The sequence below is a fragment of the Oryctolagus cuniculus genome, chromosome 16 (assembly GCF_964237555.1).
Source record: "Oryctolagus cuniculus chromosome 16, mOryCun1.1, whole genome shotgun sequence".
In the NCBI taxonomy this organism is placed as follows: Eukaryota; Metazoa; Chordata; class Mammalia; order Lagomorpha; family Leporidae; genus Oryctolagus; species Oryctolagus cuniculus.
The window spans coordinates 15,554,088-15,568,370 of NC_091447.1; the positions used below are offsets into that span (position 1 = coordinate 15,554,088).

Consider the following 14,283-nt stretch of genomic DNA (forward strand, 5'->3'; position numbering starts at 1 on the left):
ATCTAGGTATCAACCTGCCAGTGCATTAAATTAAAACTGTTACTGGGGCCGGCGCTGTGGCCTAGCAGGTAAAGCCACCACCTGCAGTGCTGGCATCCCATATGGTTGCCGGCTGTTCCACTTCTGATTCAGCTCTCTGCTATGGCCTGGAAAGCAGTGGAAGATGGCCCAAAGCCTTGGGCCCCTGTACCCACATGGGAGACCCGGAAGAAGCTCCCAGCTCCTGGCTTTGGATCGGCTCAGCTCCAGCCATTTCGGCCATCTAGGGAGTGAAGCAGATCCAGCCATTTCGGCCATCTGGGGAGTGAACCAGCGGATGGAAGACCTCTCTCCTTCTCTCGCCTCTGCCTCTCTGTATCTCTGCTTTTCAGATAAATAAATCTAAAACAAACAAACAAAAACAAAAACTTATTATAACCAATTTTTAAATACAATCTTTTCAGGCTCCAAAATATTCCTTGTTAAGGAACACAAAAATAGAAAACAGACATGAGTAAACTTTTCTCTACATTTTTATACTTATTACCGGTCTCATTGTCTCCACTCCATTTTACAAGATCTTTGGGCAGAAGTGCTGCTCAAAGCTCGGTTACTGCACTTGCCCAACACACCACACAGACAACCAGATATTTAGGCAATGTTTCAGTGGTTTCCCCCAGCCACCCTAAAGACGGCTATGAGTCCAATATTATCACCAGAGAAAAGACAACGAACCAGCAAATATTTAAACTACAGCACCTTCATGACAAAGATAAGGAAACTGACCCGAAGCCAACATCAAATGGGGGAATTAGGCGTCTGCACTTTCTGCCCAGGACACCAGAGTTTTTCAAAAGCAGGAAGCAAAAATCAATGTAACATTTTGCAACTAGCACTTTTTCAGAAAAACAAGATATGGGACAGGCATTGTGGCACAGCAGGCTAAGCCACAACTTGGAAGGCATGTATCCCATATCAAAGTGTAAGTGCTGGGCCTGGTTCCTCTGCTTCTGATCCAGCTCCCTGCAAATGTGCCTGGGAAGCAGGGGAAGATGGCCCAAGTGCTTGGGTCTCTGCCACCCACATGGGAGTCCTGGATAGAGTTCCGGGTTCCTGGCTGCAGCCTGACCCAGCCCTGGCTGTTGTGGACCTCTGGGGATGAATGAGGGAATGAAAGATCAATTTCTCTCTCTCTCTCTCTTGCTCTGCCTTTCAAATAAATAAAAACAAACAAGCATTTAAAAAATAAAAACAAGATGAAAGAGAAACTAGAATATACATACTACATATTTTGTCAAACTTTTCTTTCAGTTTATTTACTGACTTATTTTTACACAGACACATGCACAGATAGTCACAAATCTATAGCGACTTCATATAAATCTCTTGCATCTCATGACACCTATCATGAAGTAGTTCCTTTTATTTTTATGCAAATATTACAGAGCATCATTGGAAACATTAATAGATGGCTAATCCTATTTTTTTTAAAGATTTATTTATTTATTCAAAAGTCAGAGTTACACAGAGAGAGGAGAGGCAGGAGAGAGAGAGAGAGGTCTTCCACCTGCTGGTTCACTCCCCAATTGGCCACAATGGCCATAGCTGTGCTGATCTGAAGCCAGGAGCCAGGAGCTTTCTCCAGGTCTCCCACATGGGTGCAGGGGTCCAAGCCATCTTCTACTGCTTTCCCAGGCCATAGCAGACAGCTGGATTGGAAGTGGAGCAGCCAGGACTCGAATTGGCGCCCATATGATAAGCCGGCACTGCAGGCAGCAGCCCTATCTGCTACCCCACAGCACCCGCCCCTAATCCTATCTTAAAATCTCTGCTTCAGATGCAATTTTTGCATTTATCCAGTGCCCTGCTTTCTGTGCTGCTATGACTTACAGCTCAAAGTAGCTATCGACAGCAGCAGCAGCAGCAGCAGCAGCAGCTGGCGAACACAGATGCCCTCATTCAGCCAAAGGTGGTACAAGAACCACTGCCTGCAAGTCTCCAAAGGACTTTCAGGCAGAGACACATCTAGTTACCACAAAAAGACACAGCACATTCACCACAGCCAAGAGGGTCAGACACTCCTCTCCAAAAACTGACTCAGAAATGGGTCCTCCACACACTGGACCCTGGAATGCAGTTTCAGGGGGAAGACTCATTCCTAAAATACTTTTCTCTGCATACTATTGCCTGAGGCTAATATCCACCAGGAAAATATTAACATAGCACATAGCCATCTACTCCGTAATCAGGTACATGATTTAAGATGTGCTGCTTTGAGAGGAGCCACACTGAAATTCCAGCTAAGATACAGAAATAAGAATCTCAAGAGACCGGGTCATTTCTAGATGGCATATTTGGGAGAAGACAAGAACACTGGACGGTTACAAAAATAGCTAAAAGAAAAGGGATAAAGGAAGGCAGGAATAGAAACAGAAAATGTTACACAGAAGGAACACTTCCTGGGTTCGGGTTCCAGCTCTGGCTCCTGACTCCAGCTTCCTGCCAGTGCAGACCTGGGAGGCAGCAGGGGTGGCCCAGGCACTTAGGCTCCAACCTACAACCCACAGAGGAGACCTGCACTGTGTTTTGGCTCCTGTCTGGCTCCTGCCCAGCCTGGTTCTTACAGACATTTGGGTAGTGAACCAACAGATAGGATCTCTGTCTTTCTACCTCTCAAACACTTTACAAATTTAATAAACAAGTGTAATCTAAAATATATTATGCAGTCTTAGACACTTTAATGAGAGAGCCTGATCTGCCCACAGCCTCAACCAATCACACTTTGTGCCACATGACCCCACCTCTCCCTCCACAGCCAACTAGGCCAGCCCGGGGCACCCTAGCCAGGGGTCTCCTACAAAGGGAGATCAGGGAAATGCGGGCAGCCGGCAGGAGCAGCTGAGGGAGGATTCGCAGAGAGCGACCATAAAGATGGGTATAGGGAATTGACAGACTGGAGTGAGGAAGAGGCAGACGGAACAGGCCTGCGGGCTCAGAGCAGAAGAAAGATCAGAGCAGGGAGAGGGAGAACTAAGAAAGCAGTGCGGTTCTCTGGGGTGAAGCCAGTGACTGCCTCTCTCCTGTGCCTGTTTCTCCTCCGGGGAGTTTGAGAGACCTGCATGACCTGGGGCAGGAAAAAACCCCTGCGGCACAAAGAGATGACTAGAAGGGTTAACACCAATTACTTCTCCGCATTGCAAAGAATCTCTAAAAGCCCTTATCACTCAAAGTCTGAGCTCGGCAAGTCCTTGGAATCAGACCAGCTCACTGGTAAGGAGATAAGGAGACTGAGGACTGAAAGCAACTTCAGGTTACAGGAACAAAGGTCGCCCGCCTCTGGGTCTGGATCGGGAGTTTTCTGTCCTGCACAGAAGCCTTGGCCTCAAGGCCAGTATCTCGGCCACACATATCACAGCGAATCACAAGCCTTCAGAGCAACCTCCTCTCCCACAGTGTAACTACGTTTCCCACATACTCTGGCTCTGCTATCCTATAAAACACACTCTTTAGATTTCTCCTTTTCTTCCTCACATGCATTTCTTAAAAAGTCATCTGTCACTAAAGACACTGACTACATCAATCCACCAAGCCCACTGCGTTCCCCTCTATAACCAACCGCACCTTTAAAAGCTGCATTGATTCGGGGCATGTTATTTCACTTGTCCAGGACAGTTTCCTAACCCAAAGCAGTACGGAGCAGACATTTTTAATGAAAAGTACATGTCCATTCAGGACCATAAAGATTTCATCGAAGAAAAGCTCATCGCCCAAAATCAAAGAGAAAAAAAAAAAAAAACAAACAACACTGCAAACAACCCAAGCTGAGCAGGGCTCCCGGGAGATTTCGCAAGCCATTCCTTAGCGGGTTCCCACGTGTCAGGAGAGCGCAGCTTGAAAACAAACCCCCAAAGGGAAAAAAGGACGATCCAGGGAGAAAATGCAGGGAGAGGCAGAAAAAAAGTTGGCACGGGTGGAGATGGGGCCGCCGCAGGTGCAGGTCTGCAGCACACCCAGGTGCTGGTGCGACAGATGGACACGCGGCCGCGGCCAGGGGCCAGGGAGGTGAGCCCGACCTTGCCCAGATTCCCGAAGGCTGATCCGCAGAAGAGCGGAGTCATCAATTTCCTAAGAACATTCTCAGCCATCTTACAGCGGCGCCAGGGACGACGGCGGCGTCGGCTGAAGCCTTCTCTGCGGCCGCTCCAGGGCAGCGAAGTAGCGGGGTGCTGACGATCAGACAGGACACACCAAGCCCCCGAGTCCCCAGGCCACGCCAAGTCCCGGGCAGCGCAGCCCCCTCCCGGGGAAGAAGCCGCGGGGCAGGCGCACGCTGCCGAATCCCAACTCGCGGGCGAGCGTCGCTGCGTCCGGTCCACCCGCGGAGAAGTCGGGCCGCTCCGAGCGCCCCGCAGCCCCGGCGGGGAGTTCTCCAAGGGCCGTGAGGAGGGGGCCCCGTGGCGCCCCCAGCCTCGGCGGCCGGAGCCGAGCTGTCAACAACAGAAGTGAGCGCGGCTGCCGCAGTCGCGGCCGAGCCCGCCCCGCTTGCACCCGGGTCTCGGCCCCCGGCGGTCGGGGCCGCGGCTGTCAGAGCCGGAGAGGCAGGGATGAGGGCCGGCCGCGGTCGGGGGCAGCCGGGCCATCCTGGAGCCCAGACCTCCCGCGTGCCCCCTCCTCACTACCTGGCCAGTGGGCTTCCCGTCACGGACGCCGCCGCCGCCGGGTTCCCGAACCGGGGCAGCTCAGCGAGAGCCGATGCGTCAGCCGCGTCCCGCACTCGCGAGGCCGGGATGCAGGAAGGCCGGGGCTGGGCAGTCAGGACGAGGGTGGCTCCCAGCGCACGGAGATTGTACTCCTCGCGTCCCTCGCACTCGGCTTCCGCTCCGCCTCCCGGCCCGGCCCCACCCCCACCGCGCGGCCGGCCGCTCGGGCGCGCGGCATTGTGGGGGTTGTAGTCCGGCGGCGGGGACCAGGTGGCACGTGCCCCCGGCCGCACCTCCCGGGCCCGCGCCGCGCCGTTGCGCGGCAACCGCCGAGGCTCGGAGACTCGGGGAGCACCGCGAGGCGGCGGCGGGGAGCGCCGGGCGGAACTGGCCTCCGAAAGCCCAGGAGTTGAGGCCTCCTGACCCAGCGGCGATCAAAGGCGCTGCCCACGAGAAGGCCCGTTTTTGCGACTGAAGAGCCTCAGCCAGTGGAGTAAGGCAAGAAAAATAAAAGCTCTGCAGATGAAATAGGAGGAAGCCACACATATCTTGAGTATTATAATTACGTATGTGGCAAATCCAAAATAATCTACAGCTACATTGTATCGATTAATACGTTTAACAAGCTTAAACGAATACAGCGTCTTTGAAAATCAGTATTTAAAGGTCGGAGTTGGCGAACTCAAGAGCCTTACATAGCCTTGGCAGCTCATGACAAGAGCCTCAGGTGATCACTGACCTCATAAATAAGAGTGTTAATTGTTAAATCAACAATGGGAGTCATTGTGCACTTGCTCCCCGTGTAGGTCCTCTGTCCTTAATGTGTTGTACTATGCAAATTAAAGGTAAAACTAATACTCAAACAGTACTCTATACTTTGTGTATCTGTGTGGGTGCAAACTGTTGAAATTTTTACTTAGTGTATACTAAGTTGATCTGTATATAAAGATCATTGAAAATGAATCTCGATGAAGAATGGGATTGGAGAGGGAGTGGGAGATGGGATGGTTTGCGGGTGGGAGGGAGGTTATGGGGAGAAAAACTGCTGTAATCCAAAAGTTGTACTTTTGAAATTTATATTTATTAAATAAAAGTTTTCTAAAAAAAAAAAGTCAGTATTTATTTCTGTATGCCAGAAAAGAAACAGCTGTTTAAAAATGTATCATTTGGCCAGCCTCCTGGCTCACTAGGCTAATCCTCTGCCTAGCGGCGCCGGCACCCCAGGTTCTAGTCCCGGTCGGGGCACCGGATTCTGTCCCAGTTGCCCCTCTTCCAGGCCAGCTCTCTGCTGTGGCCCGGGAAGGCAGTGGAGGTTGGCCCAAGTGCTTGGGCCCTGCACCCGCATGGGAGACCAGGAGAAGCACCTGGCTCCTGGCTTCAGATCAGCGCAGCGCGCGGGGCGTGGCGGCCATTTGGGGGGTGAACTAACAGAAAGGAAGCCCTTTCTATCTCTCTCTCTCACTAACTCTGCCTGTCAAACAAACAAACAAACAAAACCCCACGTATCATTTACCATAGCTCCAAACAGGTATCAAGTACCTTGGAATACATAAAAGAAGTGCAAACTCCATATGAAGAAAACACTGAAAGACATTTAAGAAGACAAAAAATAAGTAAGATGGCAGTATGCTCACAGCTGCTAGGATTCCAAACTGAAAGATGCCAAGTGTCTGAATTTATCTACAGACCCCGAACAATCCCAGACAAATCTCCTTAGGGGTGTGTGTGTCTGTGTGCAGGTCTGCCTGTCATAGACTAGACAGCTAATTTAAAATGCTACGGAAATGCTACGGAACACAGGGCCATTGTTGTGGCATAGCAGGTTAAGCCTTTGCCTGTGCTGCTGGCATCCCATATGGGCGATGATTGCAGAGCGGCTGCTCCACTCGGATCCAGCTCTCTGCTATGGCCTGGGAAAGCAGCAGAAGATGGTCCAAAGGTTCAGCTCCTGCACTCACATGGGAGACTCCAGGGAGGCTCTGGGCTCCTGGCTTCTGCCTGACCCACCCACTGTGACCATTTGAGGAGTGAGCCAGTGGATGGAAAATAAGTCTCTCTATCTCCCCCTTTCTTTCTCTGTAATTCTGCCTCTCAAATAAATACATCTTTTTAAAAAAGAGTTAAAAGGCAAGGCTCAAAGTTCAAAAACAACTACAACTCAAAGTTCAATTACAACACATATAACCAAGAAAGGTCTTGTATTCAGGGTACATAAAGAGGTGCAGGGGCAGGTGCTGTGGCGCAGTGGGTTAAAGCCCTGGCATGAAGCACCGGCATCCCATATGGGCGCCGGTTCTAGTCCCGGCTGCTTCTCTTCCAATCCAGCTCTCTGCTGTGGCCCAGGAGTGCAGTAGAAGATGGCCCAAGTCATCCATGTGGGAGACCCAGAAGAAGCTCCTGGCTCCTGACTTCAGATCAGCTCAGCTCCAGCCATTGCGGCCATCTCGGGAGTGAACCAGCAGATAGAAGACCTCTCTCTCTGTCTCTACCTCTCTCTGTAACTCTATCTTTCAAATTAATAAAAATAAATCTTAAAAAAAAAAAGAGATGCAATCATAAGGAAAACATCTTCCTTCACCCAGGAAGAAACCAAAATAACCAGTAAATACATGAGCGTTAACTTCATGTAAGCCTCATGTAAAAACAGGGAAATTCAAACCACAATGAGAGAGTCCTACCACTCACCAGAATAGCTAAAGTAAAAAAGGCTGGTAATTACAAATGTTGGCCAGAAGTGGAGCAATGGGAATTCTCATACTCTACTATAGGGAGAATAAATTAACATAGAAATATGGAAAAAAGGATAAGCAACCATTTTTACACTACAATATAAATGAATCCTAAAAACAATGTTAAGGAAAAGTATCACAAAAGCACATATAGTATGTTATTACATCTTTTTTTTTTAAAAAAAAGATTATTTATTTGAAAGGCAGAGTTACAGAGAGGGAGAGGCAGAGAGAGAGAGAGAGAGAGAGAGAGAGAGGTCTTCTATCGGTTGGTTCACTCCTCAGATGGCCACAATGGCCGGAGCCGAGATGATCCGAAGCCAGGAGCCAGGAGTTTCTTCTGGGTCTCCCATGTGGGTGCAGAGGCCCAAGGACTTGGGTCATCTTTCACTTTTTTCCCAGACCACAGCAGGGAGCTGGAACAGAAGAGAGCAGCCAGGACTATGCTGGCACTGCAGGTGGCAGCTTTACCTGCTGTGCCACAGTGCTGGCCCTGTCATTACATCTTTATAAGGTTCAAAATACAGGAAAAAAGAATAAGTACTTACTTAAAAAATCTTTTCAAAAAACTATGAAGAAAAGTAATGAGAGAGCCCTATGTGACTAGAATTTAGATTGGGAAGAGATGGTGGGAATTCTACAAATCTATGTCTTGGTTTGGGTGGTATTTACACAGTCGTGGGCTTTAAAAAAATTTATTTGACTGGTAGAGTTATAAACAGTGAGAGAGAGAGAGAGAGAGAGAGAGAGAGAGAGAGAGAGAAAGGTCTTCCTTCCATTGGTTCACTCGCCAAATGGCCTCCACGGCCGGCGCTATGCTGATCCGAAGCCAGGAGCCAGGTGCTTCTCCTGGTCTCCTATGCGGGTGCAGGGCCCAAGCACCTGGGCCATCCTCCACTGCCTTTCTGGGCCACAGCAGAGAGCTGGACTGGGAGAGGGGCAGCTGGGACTAGCACCCAGCGCCCATATGGGATACTGGAGCTGCAGGCGGAGGATTAACCAAGTGAGCCACGGTGCTGGCCCCACAGTCGTGGGCTTTATAATAATTCATTAGCTACTATAATACCTAGTATTCGTTAGGATATGTATTGTTATGTGCTATGTTTCCCAATTTAAAAATGAAAGAGCATGATCTAAGGGCTGCTTGTCTTCTTGAGATTCTAGACTCCACAACCTTGGGTGAGCTCCATGATGTCTCTAACCCTCAGTTCAGTGATGAGAATACCTCATAAGGATATTGTAAAAATTAAAATGAGAATAGGAGGGCCCAGCTTTGTTGCTTGGCCACTACAGTCGCTACCTGCAATGCTGGGATCCTGTATGGGTGCCTGTCCCAGTCAAGGCTGTTCCACTTCTGATCCGGCTCCATGTTAACGTGCCTGGGAAAGTAGAAGATGGCCCAAGTGCTTGAGTCCCTGTACCCATGTGGGAGACCAAATGAAGCTCCTGGCTCCTGGCTTCTGCCTGGCCCAGCCCTGGCTGTTGAGGCCATTTGGGGAGTGAACCAGTGGATGGAAGATCTCTTTCTGTCATTCCCATTCTATAATTCTGCCTTTCAAATGAATAAATAAATCTTTTCAAAAAATAAAGAAAATGAGAATAGGAGGGGCTGGTGTTGTTGCACAGTAGGTTAAGCTTCTGCTTCTAACAGAAACATCTCTTATTTGAGTGCCTGTTTGAGTCCTGGCTGTTCTGCTTCTGATTCATCTTCTTGCTAATGTGCCTGGGAAAGCAGCAGAAAATATCCCAAGTGTTTGGGCCCCTGCACCCACGTGAGAGACCAAGATGGAGTTCCAGGCACCTGGTTTCAGTCTGGACCAGCCCCTGCCATTTTGGCCACTGAGGAGTGAACCAGCTGATGGAAGACCAATCTCTCTCTCCCTCTCTCTTGCTCCATATGTCATTCTATGGGATAAATAAATAAATAAATAAATCTTTAAAAAATAAAACGAGAGGGTTTTTTTCCTCTCTTGGAAGCCCCCCTCTATGCTGCTCTGGCTGGAGGTCTTTGACTCTAATAAATGTATGTAAATCTCAAAAAAATTTAATAAAATGAGAATAGGAGTGGATGTGTAAAGGCTTTTTTTTTTTTCAGTGCTTGCTTATCATATGGCAAGCCCTGAGGGTATATTAGCTATTCTTATTATGACCACATTAAAGTGTTACCGACACAGAAGCAAGTAAGTCATGATATGGTACGGCAGAGCGTATGAGGAGAACTGTATACAAACAGCCACATGGCGTCTGCCTTATGGGAGAAGCATCCAGTGGGAGAGCTCTGCATGGTAAGCAGGCACAAAGGGAAAAAACAAGAGAGGCCATGTGCATAAAACATGGGCCGATCTGGGGAAGATTACCTCTTATACAGTCATCACAAGATATGTGGCTTTTTTTTTAAGATTTATTTATTTGAAAGGCAGAGTTACAGCGTGGGGGTGAGGGGAGATCTTTCATCATTGGTTCACTCCCCAAGTAGCCGCAATGGCCAGAGCTAACCCAATCCAAAGCCAGGAGCCAGGAGCTTCTTCTGGGTCTCCCACATGGGGGCAGGGGCCCAGGGACTCGGGTCATCTTCTACTGCTTTCCCAGGTGTATAAACAGGGAGCTGGATTGGAAGTGGAGCAGCCGAGACTCGAACCGGCATCCATATGGGATGCTGGTGCTGCAGGTGGTGGCTTTACCCGCTATGTCACAGTGCCAGCCCCAACATTTGGCTTTTGAGAACTTGTAGTGCTAATCTGAATCAAGAGTTGCCATCTCTGTCACATACAAACCAAATGTCGAACATTTATTACCAAGAATGTTAACTATCTCTAAAGGTTTTTAGATATTGATTGTGTGTTTAACTGATAATATTTTTATATATTCAATTAAATACATTATTAAAATTAAGTCATCTGGAACCTGGGGTTGGTTTTTTATTTTTATGTTTTTAAGTATGAATGATCACAAGCAAAAATAAAATTAGATATTTCGTTGTTTGTAAAGCTAACATAGGAGCACATGACTTGGAGGGTAAGGGATAGAATTTCATGCAGTGCTTAACAGCAGGGGTCTCTTCTGAGAACCACACAGCAAGGCAATGTCACTGTGTAAATGCCACAGGGGTGCACTTACACAAACCTGTGTGGTAGGGGTCACTCAGTGACCTCTGGGAAGCCATCAAAGACACAATAAACACAAGACACACGAGGTTGCTGCTGGTAGAACATGCACACTGCTTTACAGTCAGCCCTTTTTATAGGTACAAAGAATACAGTTTAGGGGGCCGGCGCTGTGGCACAGTGGTACAGTGGGTTAAATCTCTGGTCTGCAGCACTAGCATCCCATATGGGTGCCGGTTCGAGTCCTGGCTGCTCCACTTCCAATCAGCTTTCTGCTTTGGCCTGGGAAAGCAGTGGAAAATGGTCCAAGTCCTTGGGTCTCTATACGCACGTGGGAGACCCTGAGGAAGTTCCTGGCTCTGGGCCACGGATCAGCTCAGCTCTGGCTATTGTGGCCATTTGGAGAGTGAACCAGCGGATGGAAGACCTTTCTCTCTGTAACTCTGTCTTTCAAATACATAAAATAAATATATTTTTTTTTTTTTGACAGGCAGAGTGGACAGTGAGAGAGAGAGACAGAGAGAAAGGTCTTCCTTTGCCGTTGGTTCACCCTCCAATGGCCGCCGCGGCCGGCGCGCTGCGGCCGGCGCACCGCGCTGATCCGATGGCAGGAGCCAGGAGCCAGGTGCTTTTCCTGGTCTCCCATGGGGTGCAGGGCCCAAGCACCTGGGCCATCCTCCACTGCACTCCCGGGCCACAGCAGAGGGCTGGCCTGGAAGAGGGGCAACCGGGACAGAATCCGGCGCCCCGACCGGGACTAGAACCCGGTGTGCCGGCGCCGCTAGGCGGAGGATTAGCCTAGTGAGCCGCGGCGCCGGCCCATAAAATAAATATTTTTTTAAAAATTGTATGTGATGTACAATTATAAAAAATACAGTGTAAGTAGCGATACAAAAGTATAGGGTAGTGAATACATAAACTGGTAATATGGTCATTTATTATCATTCTCAAGTATTATGTGTGGGATTTTTTTTTTTTTTTTTTTTTTTTGCCAGGCAGAGTGGACAGTGAGAGAGAGAGACAGAGAGAAAAGTCTTCTTTTTGCCCTTGGTTCACCCTCCAATGGCCGCCACGGCTGGCGTGCTGCGGCCGGTGCAATGCGCTGATCCTCAGGCAGGAGCCAGGTGCTTCTCCTGGTCTCCCATGGGGTGCAGGGCCCAAGCACTTGGGCCATCCTCCACTGCACTCCCGGGCCACAGCAGAGAGCTGGCCTGGAAGAGGGGCAACCGGGACAGAATCTGGCGCCCCAACCGGGGCTAGAACCCGGTGTGCCAGTGCCGCAGGTGGAGGATTAACCAATTGAGCCGGGATATTCTTTATTTGACTGGTAGCACAGCAGGTTAGTTTACACCAGCATCACCACAAACCCATGGGAAGCATGCTCCAATGACAGCTACATCACTAGGCTACAGGCAGTTTTCATTCTATTACAATCTTAGGGGACCACTGTCTCATATGCAGTCTGTCATGGACCAAAATGTCCTTATGCAGAGCATGGCTACACAATCCTGCTACAGACACAAGAGAAAGTAAAATAGGTAGGCGAGACCAAGAACTTGCAGGGTTGTAAATGGCAAACTAAGCAACTTCTACTTAATTTGAGAAGTCTTGCCAGGTATTAAGGTGGGGCAGTGCTTCTGTATTGGTCTGTAAGAGCCTGTTTTGTTACCTAATATTCAGGAATGTTTTATTTTATGTTGGTTAGGTTTATTTAATTATTCTACATATTATTCACAAATTATAGCATCACTTTGTGCCCCCAAAATATATACAAATATAATTGTCAATTTACAATAAATCAATAAGTAAAAGGAGACTGAGAAGAGTAGGAAACTACTTTGGATTGCTTTTTCAACACTCACAGTTCTTTGGTGATTGTAACCAAAGTATAGAAAAGTAAGAAATTATAGGTAGGAAAAGTAAACCTCCCAACACAACCAGACATTGTCCACAAAGAGGCTACTTCAGCATCCTGGTGCTGTCATCCTTCATTGTTTTTCCTTTTAATAAGACTGATGATCAAATTCTCATTCCCACAAAAAGTTCAGGTTTTTTCCAATACATAGAAATTCCTGACACACATCACTTCTCCCTTCATGTAACCACACCAATAGCCTTAATGGGAGGACAGAGGAAGAGAAACAAGAATTGCCTCTAATCTATTTCACTCTGTGCTAATATAAACATGAAAATTACAGATTTTCTGCAAATCTCCCCAAGGCTATCTTTGTTAGCCCTGTCCCTTGCTCCTATTTATAACCTAACCATTAAGTTCATCTTTTGCTAAAACTGCTTTTGTATATTTGACTTGGTACCTAAGTGAGTTTGTTTAAATATTTTATAGACAATTACCATATCTTGCTTTTTCCTCTTACTTCCTGTTAGGAACCACTTGGACACAAGAGACTACGGAGATGACATTGAAGAATGGAAACGCTAGAAGTCAACAAGTTCCCATTCAACCTCAGCGTTCAGTGCTCAGGTAAGCAGGAAAGCCCACTCTGGTATCTGGTGCGATATACCTGATTCACGAGTGATTCAGCCACAGGAACCAGCAAGGACAGCATTCACTTCCTGAGTCCATGCCCCATTCAGAATATCATTTGTCACACACACACACACACCCCTGGCGAATACAAAGGCTTCTAAGCTATAGATGCTGAGTGTAACAAACAAGACACTGATATTTGTTGCTTTTTAAATAAATGTCCTGGCTCATCTCCTCCATAAAGCAAAAGAGGATATTTATCTCTGGTGTCCATGTTGGAATATAAAATTGATTTACCAAAGACTGCCTGAACTGTGGCACTTGAAATGTTAGTATTTCTCAGTGTTTGGGAAGCAGTCATGGTTTAAATGAACAAGAATGGGGGATGGGGGGAGCTCAGCTTCCAATCCAGCTTCTCACTAATGCACCTGGGGAGCAATGGAAGATGATCCTAGTGCTTGGGTCCCTGCAGCCCATGTGGGAGACCAGGACAGAGTTCCTGGCTCCTGGCTTTGGCCTGGCTCAGCCCTGACTGTTGCAGGCATTTGGGGAACAATGCGGATGGAAGACACTCTCTCCCTCTCTCTTTCTCTCTTTCTTTCTCCTCTGTGGGTGTTTGTGTGTGTGTCCCTTTCTCTGGCATTCTGCTTTTCAAATAAATAAATAAAAATAAAATTATGAGAGAAAGTTCCTGGGGTTGAAACTGTCAAAAAGTGTGCTATATGTGGGTGAGGTTGTGCGGTAGACTTCTTTTTTTTCTTTTTAATAAATGTGAATTTACAAAGTGCAACTTTTGTATTGTTGTGGCTTCCCCCCCACACCTCCCTCCCTCCCGAGGCCCTCCCCTCTCCCACTCCCTCTCCCATGCCGCTCTTCATCAAATTTCATTTTCAATCACCTTCATATAAAGAAAATCAACTTAGTATACACTAAGCAAGGATTTCAACAGACTGTACTCACACAACCGCACAAGGTATAGGGTATTGTTCGACTAGTAGTGTTGTTTTTAAGTTTCATAGTAAAACACATTAAGGACAGAGATCCTATGTGGGGAGCCTGTACCCAGTGACTCCCGTTGTTGATTTAACAATTGGCACTCTTATTCATGACGTCAGCAATCACCCGAGGCTCTTGCCATGAGCTGTCTGGGCTATGGAAGCCCCTTGAGTTCACCAACTTTGAACTTGTTTAGTCAAGGCCGTATCACAGTGGAGGTTCCTTTCTCCCTTTGGAGAAAGGCACCTCCCTACCTAATATTCATGAATGTTAAACCTACTTCTTGT

General features: G+C 47.8%; 1 protein-coding gene across 5 annotated transcripts in view; it reads right to left on the reverse strand.

Moving 5' to 3' along the window:
• Positions 1 to 14,283, reverse strand: part of CCDC126 (coiled-coil domain containing 126) — an 83,039-nt gene that overhangs the window by 25,108 nt on the left and 43,648 nt on the right. For 4 of the 5 annotated variants that reach the window (XM_070059656.1, XM_008261531.4, XM_070059655.1 and 1 more), the window contains exon 1: positions 4,659 to 4,796. The exons of the other annotated variant lie outside the window; for it this stretch is intronic. The gene's annotated coding sequence lies outside the window, so the exon portion shown is untranslated. Of the gene's footprint in view, positions 1 to 4,658; positions 4,797 to 14,283 lie in introns of those variants that run through there. 5 annotated transcript variants of the gene reach the window in all.